Source organism: Phalangium opilio, unplaced genomic scaffold, assembly GCF_054372755.1.
Source record: "Phalangium opilio isolate 3A_F unplaced genomic scaffold, DU_Popi_V2 ptg000246l_1, whole genome shotgun sequence".
Classification (NCBI taxonomy): Eukaryota; Metazoa; Arthropoda; class Arachnida; order Opiliones; family Phalangiidae; genus Phalangium; species Phalangium opilio.
This window is the reverse complement of record NW_028324225.1, coordinates 1432628-1452024: the sequence shown is the minus strand read 5'-3', so window position 1 is coordinate 1452024 and position 19397 is coordinate 1432628. Positions and strand designations below refer to the sequence as shown.

Sequence of the window (19397 nt, the reverse complement as noted above, 5' to 3'; positions counted from 1 at the left end):
CAGGACCCGAACCTGAATCTTCTGCTTCGAAGGCAGACGCGATATCCATTGCGCCACAAGCCCTTTAGCTGTTTTCCTAGATGCCATTGGAGCATTGCAATTTTATAGATTTCCCTTCCGTTATACTCTACTAATCATCTTCAATTGTCAATTCCGAGCTTCCGTAGACTCGAACCTGGAATCTTCTGCTTCGAAGCCAGAGGCTTTATGCATTACGCTACAAGCTCTTGCTCCGTAGTATAAACAGCTTTTCCAAACATTGTATTTATGCATTTTTTATGACGCATAAAGATCTTTTACTATAATAAAGACCGAGCTTGCCAGGACTCGAACCTGGAATCTTCTGCTCCGTAGGCAGACGCGTTATCCATTGCGCCACAAGCCCGTTAGCTGTTTATCTAGAAGCTATTGAAGCATTGCAATTTTATAGATTTCTCTTCCGTTATACTCTAATAATCATCTTTAAATGTTAATTCCGAGCTTGCCTGGACTCGAACCTGGAATCTTCTGCTTCGAAGCCAGAGCCTTTTTCCATTACGCCACAAGCCCGTTAGCTTTTTCTCTAGATGCTATTGAAGTATTGCAATATTATAAATTTCCCTTCCGTTATACTCTTATTGTCATCTGTATATGTTAATTCCGAGCTTGCCAGGACTCGAACCTGGAATCTTCTGCTCCGAAGCCAGAGGCTTTGTCCATTACGCTACAAGCTCTTGCTTCGTAGTATAAACAGCTTTTCCAAACATTGTATTTATTCATTTTTTATGACGCATAAAGATCTTTACTATAACAAACACCGAGCTTGCCAGGACTCGAACCTGAAATCCTCTGCTCCGTAGGCAGACGCGTTATCAATTGCGCCACAAGCCCGTTAGGTGTTAATCTAGATGCTATTGAAGCATTGCAATTTTATAGATTTCCCTTCCGTTACACTCTAATAATCATCTTTAAATGTTAATTCCGAGCTTGCCAGGACCCGAACCTGAATCTTCTGCTTCGAAGGCAGAGGAGTTATCCATTACGCTACAAGCCCTTGCCTTCTAATATAAAAAACTTTTCCAAACATTGTATTTATGCATTATTATGACGTTTAAAAGATCATTTACTAAAACAAACACCGAGCTTGCTAGGACTCGAACCTGGAATCCTCTGCTCCGTAGGCAGACGCGTTATCAATTGCGCCACAACCCCGTTAGGTGTTTATCTAGAAGCTATTGAAGCATTACAATTTTACAGATTTCCCTTCCGTTACACTCTAATAATCATCTTTAAATGTTCATTCCGAGCTTGCCAGGACTCGAACCTGCAATCTTCTGCTTCGAAGGCATACGCGTTATCCATTACGCTACAAGCCCTTGCCTTCTAATATAAAAAACTTTTCCAAACATTGTATTTATGCATTTTTTATGACGCATAAAAGATCTTTTACTAAAACAAACACAGAGCTTGCCAGGAATCAAACCTGCAATCTTCTGCTTCGAAGGCAGACGCGTTATCCATTACGCTACAAGCTCTTGCCTTCTAATATAAACAAGTTGGGAAAACCAAAATATTACCTCTCCGAGTCATGAGGTCTACTACTACAAACTTATTTACCTAGATTTGGAAATATTTCTCTTTTTTGAAGTAAAAATTTACGAAATATTGATGCAGTATTCCAAGCATAGCGAATATACAGTAAAGCAGACGACATTTTACACCCAATAAGGATAAATCTTGGACACATGGAAATCAGTCAATGGGGAAAAGATCAGGAAATGAAGTCTACGCTTCAGCTGTTTACCGTATATTCTGATAGCTACATTCACAACTGGTTTGCTGTGTAAACACTATCGTCTCGTCTCACCTCAACAATATTCTAAGTTTGCCAACATGAATGTTAACGTTAAATAACACCAAAGCTAAATTGTAGCTAGACGCACTAATTAGGCCCGTTCGCAAAGGCGCTTTTAGCTCAAGCTGATTGCTGATTGAACAGAATGCAGTTCAGGCTTCCAATTAACTCGATAAGCGTCTACTTTACGCCAGGGTTGGCAAGTTTTAAACAATTTGTTTTAAACTTTTGTTTAAAACTTGTTTTAAACAGCCATGAAAAAAAACATTAATTTGTTTAAAACGTTTTAAACAAACAGTTTAAAACATGTTTTTTATGGAGAGGAATTTCGAATATTTTTACCTCGTTTTATTTGAAAATGAGCGAAAATAATAGAATAATAATAGAAATAATAAGCTTCAGTCAAAACCTTGCAATTATTTGACTGTTTCATATGAGTGTTTAATTGTTTGGAAACCTTACCAGTTGATTTATCCGTTACCAATCTGTATTGAAGACTGATATTCAATAATTTGATTAAGAATAACTTATTTTGTCGTCTACCTAAGGTAAAGGAACAACGTTTTTCTACACTGTTGGTACATTTTACTGTTCTAAAGTTACGCGTAATTTTTAAAGCCAGGCCCTTGACAGTGCTAAAATAATACGCTTAATCCGTAAACGGAAAACATGAAGCGCCTAAAAAGTAGAAAGGGGTGGTGAAGTTTCATATGTATGAGTTCTGACCAAGAAACTCTGCAGTATGGAAGCGAAAATTCCTTAATAGTGGCCACAAAAGAAATCAAGCATTTGGACATTTGGGGTTAAATGAACAATTTTACCCATCACCCTCATTTTGTATGCGCTATTAAAAAATTACACTTTCGTTTTAAAAAGATCTCTTGCGCTCTTTTTAAACAGTCAGTAGAACATTTCAAATATTCAAATTTGATCCCTCAACACGTACTCCCTTTTAAATAATTAATTTCATGATAAAATTTTTCGGAAAATCTAATTTTAAATCGTGTTTTAAACAATAAAAACACAACTTTTTTTAACTACATTTTTGCCAACCCTGGCAAGGACCCTTTCTTACACCTTCAAATTCTAAATTTTAGGAGCTCTTGATTTCGTCTTTTTGTGTTTTTCTTCTCAATACGTTTTCGTGGTCCGTTGGTCAAGCTGTATGATACTCGCTTTGGGTTCAAGTGGTCCCTGGTTCTAATTCCACACGGACAATTTCTTACACCATGAAATTCTAAATTTAAGGAGCTCTTGCTCTTTTTAAACAGTCAGTAGAATATTTCACATATTCTGTATTGATCGCTCAACACGCACTCCCTTCAAAATAATTAATATCATTAAATAATTTCGGAAAATCTAATTTGTTCTTGAAAAAGCTCAAATATGTTATTTTTCAATTAATTTGGAGGGAATAAATCGATTAACAATTAAATAAATTGATTGAATTAAATTGTGATTAAGGAATAAATTAATATAAATAAAGAAAAATCGCAATATCGGATCTTCAGTCAATTGATAAACGTCACTCTCATCGTTTGTTTTCTCTGTCTTGGTCCGAACCAAGACCATTTTGTCTAATCAAGCAGGCTGTGAAAATAAGCGCCTTGCGCTAGCGGGAGTAGTGGCTTAAATGGAGAGCCGCGATGTATAATATATAGGCTATTAGTTCTGCAAGAATGATTTTAAACATGTTTAAAACCAGGTTTTTTTTGTGTTTTTTACTGTTTTTTTCTACTTGTTTAAAAAACAGTTTAAAACAACAAATCGTGTTTTAAACAATAAAAAACACAACTTTTGTTTTTTTTAAAAAAAACTCAATTTTTTCCAACCCTGCTTTACGCCGCGAATTCGTTCACATAAACGCAGGTTTGGTCGCGCTGATTCTTGAATCTAATCACTGGCGTCAAGAAAATAGAGGACGAACACAGGGAGCACAGGCAAAACTTACAAATTCCTTACATGAAAAATAGGATTTTATAAGAGAAAAACTGTGTTTTTATAGGCAATTATTGGAATAGAAGGCATATATATAATATTATTTTCGCGGACATTATGTGGAAAAATCTCATAACAGAAAATATTATGCTTTGAAAAGAGAAACGTAATTAAAATATAATTAAAAAGAATTTAAGCAAACAAAGAAAGCTCCGCAATTTCGGTATCTTGTCAAATGTGATCGCGATAAAGAGCTAAATATTGATAAATTTCATTTTAAACCATAGGAAAACTTCAACAAAGTCAAAAATATCGGACATTTAGTACCTTTCATGTAATTATAGGATATTATAGGACATGGTAAAAAGTTTTGAATAGGAATTGTGAGAAGATTGAAATCGAGCTAAAGTTTTGCTTTTATAGTGAAAAAGAAATTAAAACTAAACCAAAATTTTCAATTTCCTTCTCTATCTCATCATGTTTTAAAGCCTTTTCGGCTTCTTTTTTATTTAAGAGACAAGTTACCCGCACAAGCATGAAAAGTTTGCTTTTGTGCGTTTTAGCAGACGAAAAAAATAACGCTGATCAGCTATATATCTAGCAGCGATAGATCGAGGCTGACTCCGAAAATCAGCCTCTGCTACCAGCGTACGCCCGTATGAAACCCGCCTAAGCTCTTTTGAGAACAGTCATGGAAGACGCCGAGAGCGAGCTCCGCCTACTCTCTCAGCAATCAGCTTGAGCTAAAAGCGCCTTTGCGAACGGGCCTAATAGTCAATGCGCACCATAAAGAGAATTATATAAAAAAGACTTGGTTAGCCCAAGCCTTAAAAACAAAACGATAAGAGTTTTTCCAGTTGACTGAAGCGTGGATATTATTTTTTCTATAGAATTTTAAAAACAATCCGTATTTTACTACTCTTTAGAATTTAATTCAATCACCTGATTTTACGGCTAATGGATTAGTTTCCAGTAAATTAATTGAAATAAAAAATTACTTATCTCACATTTTTCAACAACAATTCCATTTGTCGAAAAAAATTTTTAAGTGACCCATAATTTAGAAAACCGCGCCAGGGTTTTCTATATATACTCAATCCTAACTCTTAATGTTAATCTCTACGGAGCTTAACATTACGACGTGAAAATAATTTTCTGAGTTAGACCCAAGGTTTCGCAACCAAGGGGGTGCACTTTTTCACAACAAAACTTTACAGCAATAGTCTAGCAAAGGCACATATCTCAGTGTAAAGTTCAGTTTACCTTTTTGTATAGGTTTAAAAAAAAAGTTATTTCTAAACCATGAGCCAACACGCGCACATTTCATTGAAAGTTTGTTATTTAAGAACTTTCCCTCCTATTTACTAAGAATCTTCATCAAACATAGACAACGAGCTTTCCAAGACTCGAACCTGCAATGTTTTGTCTCGAATGCAAACGCGTTATCCATCACGCCACATGACCGTACTTCGTAACAAAAAAAATAATTAAAACATTGTATTTATAGGATTATTTCTTTTGTGATGCATAAAAGATCTGTAAAAATAAACTCAGAGCTTGCCTGGACTCGAACCTGTAATCTTCTACTCCGTAGGCAGATGCGTTACCCTATGTTCCACAAACCCGTTGGTGGCTATACAAAACTATATGCCAACAGTGTAATATATGTAACGGTTTTACCATTATTTATAAATTAATTAAAATAAAATACTTAGACTTAATTGTTCTTAATGAAACTTGAGAAGTTCAACATTCAATAGTTGCTTGATAATTCAAAAGTGTTCCGAACCTTAACTTCGCAGTAGTTTCTCAGTTATTCGATGGAGTGGACCACCAATAATCAAATGCTTTTTCTATGGGACGCTAGGTCTAAAATCTGTGAATTATTTCTTTAACATTACGGGAGGGTGTGGGTTCTTATCTAGAAGGGCCTACCGGCCTTCTAGAATAAAAAGTCTGTAGCTACTACCCGTTTACCATTAGCCCTTTTACTATTCTAATTGCCACCATGATCTTTTCTTCTATTATAAAACCTTAACCTGATTATTTAATAGTGTATTTAATTTTCGGCTCACTCTGAACCGTTGATGTCTCTTCATTTCAGACACGAAATTCAAAGCCCAAAATTTACTTCACCTCAGGCCTCAATTATTTACTCTTTGTTTCACTAAGCCTATTGCGGATGATACTTAATATACCCGCCGGAGTCTAAGTTTTTGTTTTCTTCATGAAATCACTAAACCAAGGATTATTATATATACAGATGTAGTATAGCTTAAGTAATATATAAACAGCCATTTCAAATAACAATATTAATAAAAATCTTTGGAATATCAAAATGAAACAGAGCTTTAAAGCTACAAAAGTACTAAATGCATGATAATTACGAAAAATACATCCACATATTCACTTTATATTATGGAAAAAGGGAATATTAAGGTTCTGCATGATTTCTTAACACATCAACACAAGGCTAACTGCTAACGCGACGCACTAGAGTAACAATGGACGGACACACACAGACAAAAACATAGACTGCTTTTTAACTCTTTCCGTATTAATTTTGAGTTGAGAAACAAGATTATCTTTAATATTTAAATAAATATAATTATTTTTAATTATTTTAATCTTCAATAATTAACATTAATAATAGTTAAATCGTTTAAAATAAAGTTATACCTATAATCATCTCAAACTTTGCTAATATTGACGTTTAATATGAAGGGTACCCCTCTTGCCCGCTTTCTTCAAATTTTGGGGTATATATACGATTTGTTTCCATTATAATAGTAAGGAAAAAGCGCAATTGCGAATACCTTTGGTGGCGATCCCAACTTAGGGAGGCTAGACGTTTCTCGTAACCCTAGTTGATCGCCGCGTATATCCTAAAACCAAACGATGATAATGGAGTAGAAGCCAATGAGACAGATTGGTGTCTATGTGGAATAGACGGAAGACCAGTAGATGGTGGTGTTTAGAAGCCAGAATGTACAGACTGGTGTCCAAGTGGGATGGACAAAGACCAGAAGATGCTGGTGATTAGAAGCCAGTATGTATAGACTGGTGTCCAAGTGGAATGGACGAAGACCAGAAGATGGTGGTGATTAGAATCCAGTATATACAGACTGGTGTCCAAGTGGGATGGACGAAGATCAAAAAATGGTGGTGATTAGCAGCAGTTTAATTCAGAAGTAACAGTGGTACTGGTTAATGCAGGAGGACAGTGTCGTTATATAATTTAATTAGTGAAATAATTTTCAGGTTTACAACACAGATTCTCTCAACGTAACCACGTTAGAAACGGAGGGTTACGTTGTTTGCTATTTCCACAGTCCACATTGCCGTTTCTTTATTGGTTTAAATTGCTATGAATTGTATAGGTATTTGATTTAATTACTGGTATTCAAGCTAAACTATAGAATAACATCATTCATTAACATAACTCTTAAATGATGTTCTTGATTAAGATTGTATCTACCCAAGCCGTTAATAAAGCCCCATGTTTTCTCTTTCACACTTAAGCTAATTTAAATTATCTCCGAAGTACCTTAATAGGCGCGAAATTCAAAAGTTTAGCGTAAAATGAGAATCTAAAACTCCACTAAAAATTGCAATTAAGGTGAAGCCATTGAAAAGGCGCGATATTTAACAGTTTTGGGGCAAAATAGTGATTGTTCCACAAGAGTCAAACAGTCACGCTTCTAAAGTTTGCAGTTAGGGAGAATTTCTTATTCAAACTCGTATAATAAACTGAAATAACACTAGTAAAAGAAGATAAGCCGTTAATTTCAACTTAATAACCATATTTAACGTGAAATTAATCGAAAACAAAAGGTTTTTTGGGTAACTAGAGATGACCCTGAACTGAAATAATAAAATAATATCAAACTACGTGAGTTGTTCTTTCAGCCTTAATGTTTTCCTATTTATCACTAAAATTAATTGCACTATCACTATAATACATTCGGTACGCGACAATTTGGTCTCGCCGTTATGGTCTCGCCGATTTGGTCTCGCCGTTTTGGTCTCGCCGTTTTCGTCTCGGGACAAATGGGTCTCGGGACAATTGGGTCTCGGGACAAATGGGTCTCGGGACAAATGGGTCTCGGGATAAATGGGTCTCGGGACAAATGGGTCTCGGGACAAATGGGTCTCGGGACAATTGGGTCTCGGGACAAATGGGTCTCGGGACAAATGGGTCTCGGGACCTAACCCAACCCAACATTGTTTGGGGGTAAGAAGATTATTGATATGAGTATTAAAAGCCCGCCTCTTACCACGAACAATTTATTAGCAATAATAGAAATATTTTGGAAAATGTGTCAGATAATTAATAGGAGAACATTTTGGAAAAGGTGGCAGCTAATTAATTGGAGAATATTTTGGAAAAGGTGGCAGCTAACTATTAGAAGAATATTTTGGAAAAGGTGGGAGCTAATTAGTAGGAGAATGTTTTGGAAAAGGTGCTAGCTAATTAGTAGGAGAATGTTTTGGAAAAGGTGGTAGCTAATTAGTAGGAGAATGTTTTGGAAAAGGTGGTAGCTAATTAGTAGGAGAATGTTTTGGAAAAGGTGGCAGCTAATTAATAGGAGAATATTTTGGAAAAGTTGGCAGCTAGTTAATAGCAGAATATTTTGGAAAAGGTGGCAGCTAATTAATAGGAGAGTATTTAGGAAAAGGTGGCAGCTAAATAATTGGAGAATATTTTGGAAAAGGTGGCAGCTAACTATTAGGAGAATATTTTGGAAAAGGTGGCAGCTAATTAGTAGGAGAATGTTTTGGAAAAGGTGGAAGCTAATTAGTAGGAGAATGTTTTGGAAAAGGTGGTAGCTAATTAGTAGGAGAATGTTTTGGAAAAGGTGGCAGCTAATTAATAGCAGAATATTTTGGAAAAGGTGGCAGCTAATTAATTGGAGAATAATTTGGAAAAGGTGGCAGCTAACTATTAGAAGAATATTTTGGAAAAGGTGGGAGCTAATTAGTAGGAGAATGTTTTGGAAAAGGTTTTAGCTAATTAATAGGAGAATATTTTGGAAAAGTTGGCAGCTAGTTAATAGCAGAATATTTTGGAAAAGGTGGCAGCTAATTAATATGAGAATATTTTGGAAAAGGTGGCGACGAATTATTGGGACCATTGCTTTTGAAAAGGAGGCAACTAATTAGGTAACCAAATAATCACGAGACCAAATAATCACGATACCAAATAGTCCCGAGACCAAATAATCACGATACCAAATAGTCCCGAGACCAAATAATCACGATACCAAATAGTCCCGAGACCAAATAATCACGATACCAAATAGTCCCGAGACCAAATAATCACGATACCAAATAATCACGATACCAAATAGTCCCGAGACCAAATAGTACCAAGACCAAATCGGTGAGACCAATTAGTCCCGCGACCAAATCGGCGAGACCAAAATGGCGAGACCAATTCGGCGAGACCAAATTGTCCTGCTCCGTAATACATTAATAGGCTCCAAATACAAAATTTTAGGGTAAGGAATGTGTCAAAATGAAACTTTCCCATTTAAATTTTAATATATCATTAACATAGTTCGCAAAATCACCAGCAACAATTTAATCTGGCAACATTCAATGTAATAATGTTGCCAATAAAACAAGGGCGTTTAGCCCATAACTAAGCCACATCGCTAGCCATCTCTCGCTATGCCTAATTCAATAAATGTTTTTCTACTGAAATATCACCTAGCATACCAGTCAAGTGGGGGAGCAACAGAAAATTTTAAAGCACAGACTTAAGGTACAATCCCTAAATAGCCTTGTTAGAGAACAGTACCTTTCCAAAAAATAATGGATCAGCTTCAATTAGTTCACGGAAAGGTTTTGCCGTCTTGGGTAATCCTCGTAAACATCATGTTCAATTTGCCCTGGTTTGAATACACTGGCATTTTGCCAAGAGACTAGACTAACTAATTAAATTCGATCCTAACTGCTACGTAACGACGATTACTTTTCACTACGGCTTTTTTTCTCGGTTCTACAGACAACTCAAAGTTATTCCCAGAGAAACCTTTATGTTTTCCTTATTTTGTCCAAAGTTTAAGGTTAGGAGTGTTTAAAAATTGGCCAACCATTATTACAATGGTTTTTTTACAGTATTTGTGCCTTTTTAACAGGCGTATCGTTACAATTGTAACACTACAGACCTTGTATTTGTAATGGGACCGGCAATACCGCAACCAAAGCCGAAAAACCAGGATGGTAATTGTTTGGACCTATCGGGTCAGGACATTGGAGGACCAAACATACCGTGTCGAACGTCAAAGCGACCTTCACCATTATACACACCATGACCTGCTCAAGCTGGCAATCTTTGAAAACTCAACTTTGAGTTGATATACAGGGTTTTTCAGTGTAGCAGCTAAGTAGTAGAATTACAGTAGTTAGTCTCGTTTCCTAGCAAAATGCCAACCTGTTCTAACTAGGACAAATTGGACAGCACGTTTATTTTGGGTGAAGTTCGCGGTAACGTTCAACTAAAGGCAGTGCTTTATGCCGAACGGTCTCCACACCGACAGCATTCGGGTGCGAGCACCTTCGTGAACGTGCAAGATCGTGAACGTAGAAGTCTGTATAGTCTGTAATGAGGATAGAGACTTTGACGTCGTAGAAAGTTTTGAAGCCTATCTCATGCTAGTATAGAGCGGTGGAACAAGAAGTTGCACTAAGCCATTCTATTGTTCGTGCCAGTTTACAAGGGCATTACTACCGGCATTATCATACCCCCTACATCAAGCCTTAACGGACGAGGATATCCTAAGACGGCAATACCATTAGTCTTACCATGCGTCATGACTTTACTGCTTGCAAATGTATTGCAAGACATGGACAGTCGTCTGGAAGAGTGCCTCAACCACAATGGTAGACACTTCGAATATTTACGTTGAGCTGTTTGCCAAACAGTTTAGAGGTTGCAATTTGAGGCCCAGGTTCTAAGACTAATCGTAGGACTGTGCTTTAAAATATTTGGTTGCATTCAGGCATATTCTCCAGTATTCTTTTCATATTTCAAATACCGTCTTTCATAAATGAAGTACAACATTATTTGCTTATTGAAATCAATGTTATTGGATATAAGTTAAATATAATTAACGATAATTAAGTACTTCTTTAAGCAATTAGAAATATATTAACCCCAAATGTATGACGGTAAAGCAAAAATAAATTTGTTCAAATTTTAATTACATTAAGACTGAAGTGACAGATGTTATAAAAAAACGTCTTGGTTTAGACCAAGACCGAAAAAACAAACGATATGTGTGAGGTTTATCATTTGACTGAAGTTTCAGATATTGCAATTGTTTTAGTTATTTTTATCCATTTAATCCTTAATCAATATTAAATTCAATCAACTGATTTTACTGTTAATCGATCCATTCCCTCTAAATTAATTGAAAAAATTACATATCTACGCTTTTTCAAGAACAATTACATTTTCCGAAAACATTTTATCATGAAATTAATTATTTTGAAGGAATTTCGTGTCGACGATTACTAACTTGAAAGCACCATGACGGGCATAGTTTTAATTAAGGCTGGCTTGACAAATTTTCAAGTTTGTACCAAAAACGTTTAAATCTGAAGTAAGTTTCTGAGAAGACTGATGTTCAAGAAATTATGATAAATAACTTATTTTGCTCAAACTAATTTATAAACTAATGTCGTCTTCTTAAGACAAAGCAACAACGTTTATCCTGTGTGGTTTATTTTAGTAGGTGGCACTCTGTAGCACACGAAAAATATATTATTTTATTTTAATGTATGCTCTTTTAATGTAACTCCCCCCTGCCTCCATATTCCCAATATATACAATTTTACAATCACCAGTGGTTCCAGTGTATGGGCCATCTGAGCCGTCGCAACACACTCAGCCAATATTATCATATAGTTCGAAACCTTTTCACTTTAGTGAACGGTACATGACTCTCCGGACTTGCCCGCCAACCTCAATAACCTAAAACTATAAAACACTCGTGTACATGAATGATTACGGTTGTGGCTTGACACTCGCTAGCACCTGAAGGACCGATCACTCAGTGTTATCGGTGTACATTGTGAGTGGACCATTTTGGAAATTACATACAGATAAACAAAACACAGGGGTGATGCCACCATTGAGGTCTTCTCTCTCTCTCTTGCCTAGAAGCACCGCTATAGAGAGTGAGAGTTGACTAGCATCTTGCTTGTAGTGAACTTTGACACAGTCTGGCGTGACCCTTGGTGTGAGGGAGAATACCCCAATGGTGGCCTCGCCCCTGTGTGTTTTCCGAAATTGTCTTTATGCGTACTAAAATGATTACTTGTAATACGTAACCGTTGTACAAGTAGCGCCAACAATGTAGTAAGGGGTGGTGACGTTTCAAATGAAGACTGAATTATGACCAAGAAATTCTAAAGCACGGAGAGGGAAATTGCAGAGCAATCTTTTCTTCATAGAGGCGACAATAGAAATGTAGCATTTCGATTAACGAAATTAAATGTATAAATTCGTGCAACACCCTTGTTTGGCATCCACTATTAAATATTTACATTTTCCTTTCGAATTATGTCAAAGTTCACCTGTTCTTTTTAGAAAGTCAGTAGAATATTTCAAATATTCAATATTCCCATCTCAACACGTACTCCCTTCAAAATAATTAATTTCATGGTAAAATGTTTTCGGAAAGTGTAATTTTTCTTTTGGTGCAAACTTGAAAATTTGTCAAGCCAGCCTTAATTAAAACTATGCCCGTCAAGGTGCTTTCAAGTTAGTAATCGTCGACACGAAATTCCTTCAAAATAATTAATTTCATGGTAAAATGTTTTCGGAAAATGTAATTTTTCTTGAAAAAGCGTAGATATGTAATTTTTTAAATTAATTAGAGGGAATGGATCGATTAATAGTAAAATCAGTTGATTGAATTTAATATTGATTAAGGATTAAATGGATAAAAATAACTAAAACAATTGCAATATCTGAAACTTCAGTCAAATGATAAACCTCACACATATCGTTTGTTTTTTCGGCCTTGGTCTAAACCAAAACGTTTTTTTATTAGATTATGAAACGTAAACTTTAAACTAAAAAAGAATAATATCAAATTATTTTAGGGGAAATAGTCAAGGTTAATAATGAAAGCAAACTCAATTTGGTTTATTGCCAAACTAACGATAGTAAAATTGAGATATTAAATTCTCAATGTCACGAACCATGGCGATTACCGACTATATTATAGCAGGAAAAGTATGGGCTATTGAGTCTGATTGTTTTCCGATGATCATTGAAACTGCTCTACTCTAAGCTAAAAAATATATAGAGCAACCTTCATACGCTGAAACACGACACAATTGCAAACGCTGTGCTTTTTATCGTTTGTAGGGCCTCTCTCTCTTTTTTGCTCTATGTTCCAAAAACAGCCATAATTTTCAAAAAACCAAAATCTTAAGTAAAGTTTAAAGGGATAGTTATCACGTTTAAAATGTGCTGGGAATAAAAAACTTCAGAGAAAGCGGGAAATACGTTAAAATTATCCACGTCGTAAAATATTTTCATGTCATAAGAACTTGCGAATAATTTAACCTATATATATATATATATATTCAAACCATTCTCATCCACTTTGAATTGAACAATATGTCTTCTCAACCATCCTCATGAATTTGTCGTCGAAATATTATTCCCACAATATTATTTTCAGAGCATTTCTCAACATCCAATACTCAAGCGTCCAAACGATAATTACCGAAGTCAAAGTTTTGTTACACCTGTATTTTAGTCATGCCACCTATTTTGCTCCATAAACTATCCCTGTTACACTTTTATTTTAGTCATGCCATCTATTTTGCTCCTTGAACTTTCTCAAAGTATATTCTTGAAACACTGTCCATCATTCAATAACGCGGCTCGTCCAACTTTTAATACCAATTCAACACATAACGCCGTCTGCCGTAAAATATCCGTCAAAAGAATTATCCCCAAATATCCACCCACTGTATTAGCAACTAGGAAATTATAAAAAATCATTAAACATATCAAAATATTTAGACATTTACAAACCGCAAACAACAACCCTACATTTCTGAAGACCGAGTCTAATTCATAAGTTCTCATTTCTCATATGTCAGAGTGGAACTAAACATCCTCGGGTTGGAACGTCTCGTTTTTCTGATTGTAATATTTAATACGGAGCTAAGTTGATATAGATAAAATTAATAATCGTTAGGCTTATTTGCTATTGTTTTAAACGTCACGTTTTTTGTCATAACTTTTGATTTTCAGAACCGATTTACAATTTGAAAACAGTTTTGGATTCTACGTGACAGGACGCGTGTAACGATAGCATTGGTGATCCATTTGAAGCATTGTTTCGTAACGTCATTATCGGGGGCTTTCCTATTTCCCAAAAATTAAGATCAAATTAGATCTATCGTTAAATATTTTACCTTAGGCCTTTGTCGTACGATCTGCAGTAGTAAAACTAGGGAACCGCGGGTTAAGGCTTAGAGGAGCAATAAAACAGTGCGACTTCACTCGATGAAGGCAATAGAAACTTTCGTATTGGTGAAAAATACTAAGAAATGTTTTCAAATAATTGATGTTTTATAATCAAATCTTCAAAAATGAAGTTTGAATATCATTTACTTCAAGAATTAATTTTCTACACTTATTATTTACTTTTTCCGTCATTGTCTACAAAGATAGTTTTTATTAAATACAAGTTGGGAAAACCAAAATATTACCTCTCCGAGTCAAGACGACTACTTACAAACTTATTTACCCAGATATGGAAATGTTTCTTAAGTTAAAATTTATGAAATATTAAAGCAGTATACAAAGCATAGCAAATTTACTGTAAATCAGACGACATTTTACATCCAATAATGATATACTTGTACACTTTAAAATCATCCGATGGGGGAAAACGGGAAATGAAGAGATAAAACTTTGGAGGGATATTACCTTTACGTGTTTGTAAAGGCCCAATTTTCTACTCCTCAACTGTATGCCCTCTATGTTCAAAGCCATATTCACAACAGGGTTGGCATGTAAACACTATCCTCTCGTTTCACCTCAACGATTTTCTTAGTTTAACAACATGACTGTTAACGTTACATAACACCAAAGCTTATTTGTGGCTGCACACACTGAAAGTAAATGCGTGCCATAAAAAGCATGAAAACACGAAGTTATTATCCGATTACGATCAGACCTTTCACTGGTCTGGGCTGCGTTCAGCAGAGCTCACCAAATAAGACAGCGGATTTTGGAAATGTTTAAAGGTGAGCTCTGTCGTCATAGCTTTTCTCCGGTCATCGGCGTTTTATAAATGACGCTAGCACAATAAAGCGTGCAAGGTACCAAGGCTTAACAAAAATTGTAGGATAACATATTTATAGAGATAGATAACAACTTTTATAATTAAAATTAGAAAATAACATATCTCTTAAAATTCTCGCGTGATCAACTGGTTTCACGCCAATTAAATAGCTATAGTCCCATAAAGCTATTTGTATTAATTCCTCCATGGTTTTTTCGCCAAGCTGAGAACTACGCGTTTTACGTCACGTTATCCAAAAAGCCGACTGTTTTCTTTGAAGACCGCGCTAGCTCAGCGCTAAGCACCGTGACGTCAAAATTCAAAAGCAAAATCCCGTTATGTAGGACACTGCTAGCAGCGCTGGGCTCTACTGAACGCGGCCCAGATTTCCACCATGATTATAAAATCTAAGCCTAATTATTTGAAAGTGTATTTAACTTTCGGCTCACTCTGAACCGTTAATGTCTCTGCATTACAGAAACGAAAACCAAACCCAAGCGTTTACTTTTTGGTTCACTAGGCCCATTGACAAGTACCAGTTCATTTGACCAACATTGTAGCGTTGCGCTTGTATTCACTTTAGGAAGGATTATGCTATAAACAGATGTAGTATAGCTTAAGTAATATATAAACATCCATTTTAAATAATAATATTAAACAAAATCTTTGGAATATCAAAATGAAACGGAGCTTTAAAGCTACAAAAGTACTAAATGCATCATAATTACGAAAAATATTTCCACATATTCATTTTATATTATGGAAAACGGGAATATTAAGGTTCTGAAGGATTTCTTTACACATCAAAACAAAACGAACTTCTAACGCAGCGCACTAGTGTTACAACGGACGACACATATAGACAAACACATAGACTGCTGTTTTACCCTTTCCGTATTAATTTTGAGTTGAGAGACATGATTATCTTAAATATTAAAATAAATATAATTAATATTAAATATTTTCTTCGATAGTTGTTCGCCTTATTGAGCGTTACATCGTTTTGAAAAAGAACAATTAAACATTCTTGAGAGACTTGACTAATATTGGCGTTTGAAATGAAGCATACGCCGGTTGCTTCGCCTTCATCAAATAGGTAGTATATAAGGGTGTCGAATCGCAGCTATGGATAAGAACAGCGCAATTGCGTGAACCTTTGGTGGAAGCCCCACCATTGGGAGGCCGGACGTTTCTCGTAACCCTGGGCGATCGCCGCGTATGTCTTAACCTTAAGGAGTAGAAGCCAGGTGTACAGACTGGTGTCCATGTGGGATGGACAAAAACAAAGACCAGAAGATGGTGGTGTTAGAAGCCAGGTGTAAAGACTGGTGTCCATGTGGGATGGACAAAAACAAAGACCAGAAGATGGTGGTGTTAGAAGCCAGGTGTACAGACTGGTGTCCATGTGGGATGGACAAAAACAAAGACCAGAAAATGATGGTGATAGAAGCCAGTAAGTACAGACTGGTGTCTATGTGGAATGGACAAAGACCACAAAATGGTGGTGTTTGAAGCCAATAAGTACAGATTTGTATTCATGTAGAATTGACAATTGACTAGTCAGATGAAGTAATAGTGGCCAGTTGATTTGTGGATAGATTCAAGTTTTGAAATTTCCGGGAACTGTGAATACGGTCCGGAAATAGCGAACACATTTGCTTCAATTCGGAAACTGCGAACACGGTCCCCTGGGGTGTAAGTCAATAACAACAGACAGACACACACACACACACCCCCACAGACACGTCGAAATTAGAACCTCTCCGTGACATACGTCACTCGGAGAGGTAAAAATTAATGTTTCGGTTGCGACACTCAATGAAGTACGAGACGATTGGTGTTCATAATAGAGGATAACAACAAGGAAAGCTATAATGCGATCCACTTAGACCTCAAATCCCTAGAACTGCGAAGATTATTTAACAGAAATCATGGTTTCAGTTTTTACCTCTCCGAGTGACGTATGTCACGGAGAGGTATTACACTGGACGTGTCTGGGGGTATGTCTGTGTGTCTGTCAGACCCAACGTGACCGCGTTCGCAGTTTACAAATCGGAGCAAACAAATACCCGATTTCCGAAACGCGTTCGCGGTTTACGGAAATTGGCCTTTCATCTACCAACACCAGTCTTTACTAATTGGCTTCTATGGACCACAATCTGCTAGTCTTTGTCCATCCCACATGGACACTAGTCTGTACTTGCTGGCTTCCAAGCACCACCATCTTCTGTTCTTCGTCTTTCGTCTATACCACATAGACACCAATCTGCAACATTGGCTTCTAACACCACCATCTACTGGTCTTTCGTCTATACCACATAGACACCAATCTGTAACATTGGCTTCTACTCCATCATCTTAAGATGTACGCGGCGAGCGGCTAGGGTTACGAGAAACGTCTAGCCTCCCAATGGCAGGGCTTCCACCACAGGTTCACGCGAGTGCGTTTTTATCTATTATTATAATGGAAACGAATCGTATATATACCCCAAAATTTGAAGAAAGCGGGCAAGAGGGGTACCCTTCATTTTAAAAGGTCAATATTAGCAAAGTTTCGAAAGATAATAGGAACAACTTTATTTTAAACGATTTAACTTTTTTTAAAGTTATTTACTGGCGATTAAAATAATTAATTTAATTTATATTTAATTTTTTATTTAAGATAAACTTATTTCTATGTACTGACACAAGTGAGAGTTAATATAGAAGGAGTAATGAAGATTGCATCTGAATCGAAACACTACACGCATATCAAAGTTAATATAAAGCGAGTAGGATGAAAAGATCTCTTACAAAACGATAACATTTCCTTTTTGCAGAATATTAAATGGAAATACTTAAATATTTTTCGGCATTACGATTCCTTTAGTAGTTGTGTAGCTATAAAGCTCTGTTTCATCTCAATATTCCAAGAACATCTTTTGATATTAGCATTTAAAATTTGGTGTTTACTTTTTAATTCATCTTTACTACATTTATATATAGTGTAAACGTAACTTTTAGCTTCATTAAATAATTAGGATGTTAATACTTCATCTCTCCATACGTGTTGAAACGAATGGGTCTATGAGATAAGATAACCTAGATTTTAACCAGAATTGACCTTGTTTCATGTCCTCTTATAGGAGGTCTTAGCGGTTCAGAGTTAGCCGAAAGTTAAATACACATTTAAGTGATAGATATTAGGTCCTCATTAGAATTATTGAGGATACGCAGGAAATTATTAAACGCTTTAAACTTTACAAATGATCATGGCAATATCTCGCCGATTAGAACTATATATTTCCGGTTTGTCTCATTGGCTGGCGGACCGGTGTTTGGAAAGTAAATTCGTCTCGGCTCGGAGAGGTTTATTTTGGATTCCCAACTTGTTTTATTTCTAATTTACTCTACTTATTTGTGGATATTATGCATTTAGCGAATAATTAACCACATGTAACATAATTAATTACAAATCAGAGGATCCATCAAATGCAAATAGATAATAACAGACAGTAAGGAGAGCCCAAACGACTTGTGATTCACGTTGTTTGTGAGAAAACGATAACACTATTTATTGCAGCTACTGCCCACGTGGTATACGAAGAAAAAACAAGTAGACAGGAAAGCTGACAAACATTTACACGGTTTGCAATACGAACTCTATAAGCAACAATAGCCAAAAATGTTAACACCTTGAATGGAGATAAGAAAAAGACGACGTCACAAATTTAAGCGCTGACTGGCTAACCAAACAATCTTAAAACAATTTGAGACTCCGATTTTTAGACATAGCACTGGAAACTATGGAAATATTTACAGCGCATTTGCTTTTTTTCAGTAGTTTCTTAATACCTTTGCTATTAGGTACGTGTTTAAAATTTCAAATTACATGTGAAAACTTACAAATTTTACAATTCTCTTGTGTTCACTAATTATACAGAATGTTCCAAAAAAGGATGGCAGGACCGAAGTAAAATGGGTTCTATGGACGATTTTTTAGTCAAAAATTTCCTATGGCATTTTACCCTCAGGACCACCTTAAACCAGTAATGATTGAAATATTTTACTGATAACACCTTATTTAAATTAGCAGTTTCTTATTTTTCCGTTAATCACTACAATCATAACTTGAAAACGGTGTAACTTAGGAAAGTATTCTTAGAACATTTTTATTCAAATCGATCATAGAACCCACTGACTTGGGCATTATACCACCCGCATCATATAGTGCTTTGTTTCCATACATTGGACCACAATTTATTTATTGTTGTCCTGGGCTCTGTTCAATCTTACGGAATATGCACGCGAATTTTATGTAA

At 35.9% G+C, this 19397-nt stretch overlaps 1 non-coding gene across 1 annotated transcript; it reads right to left on the bottom strand.

The window, feature by feature from the left end:
- Window positions 1-312: 312 nt before the first annotated feature.
- TRNAR-ACG (transfer RNA arginine (anticodon ACG)) lies at window positions 313-385 on the bottom strand. The gene has a single exon. It is a non-coding gene; the product is annotated as a tRNA-Arg (tRNA).
- Window positions 386-19397: the final 19012 nt, after the last annotated feature.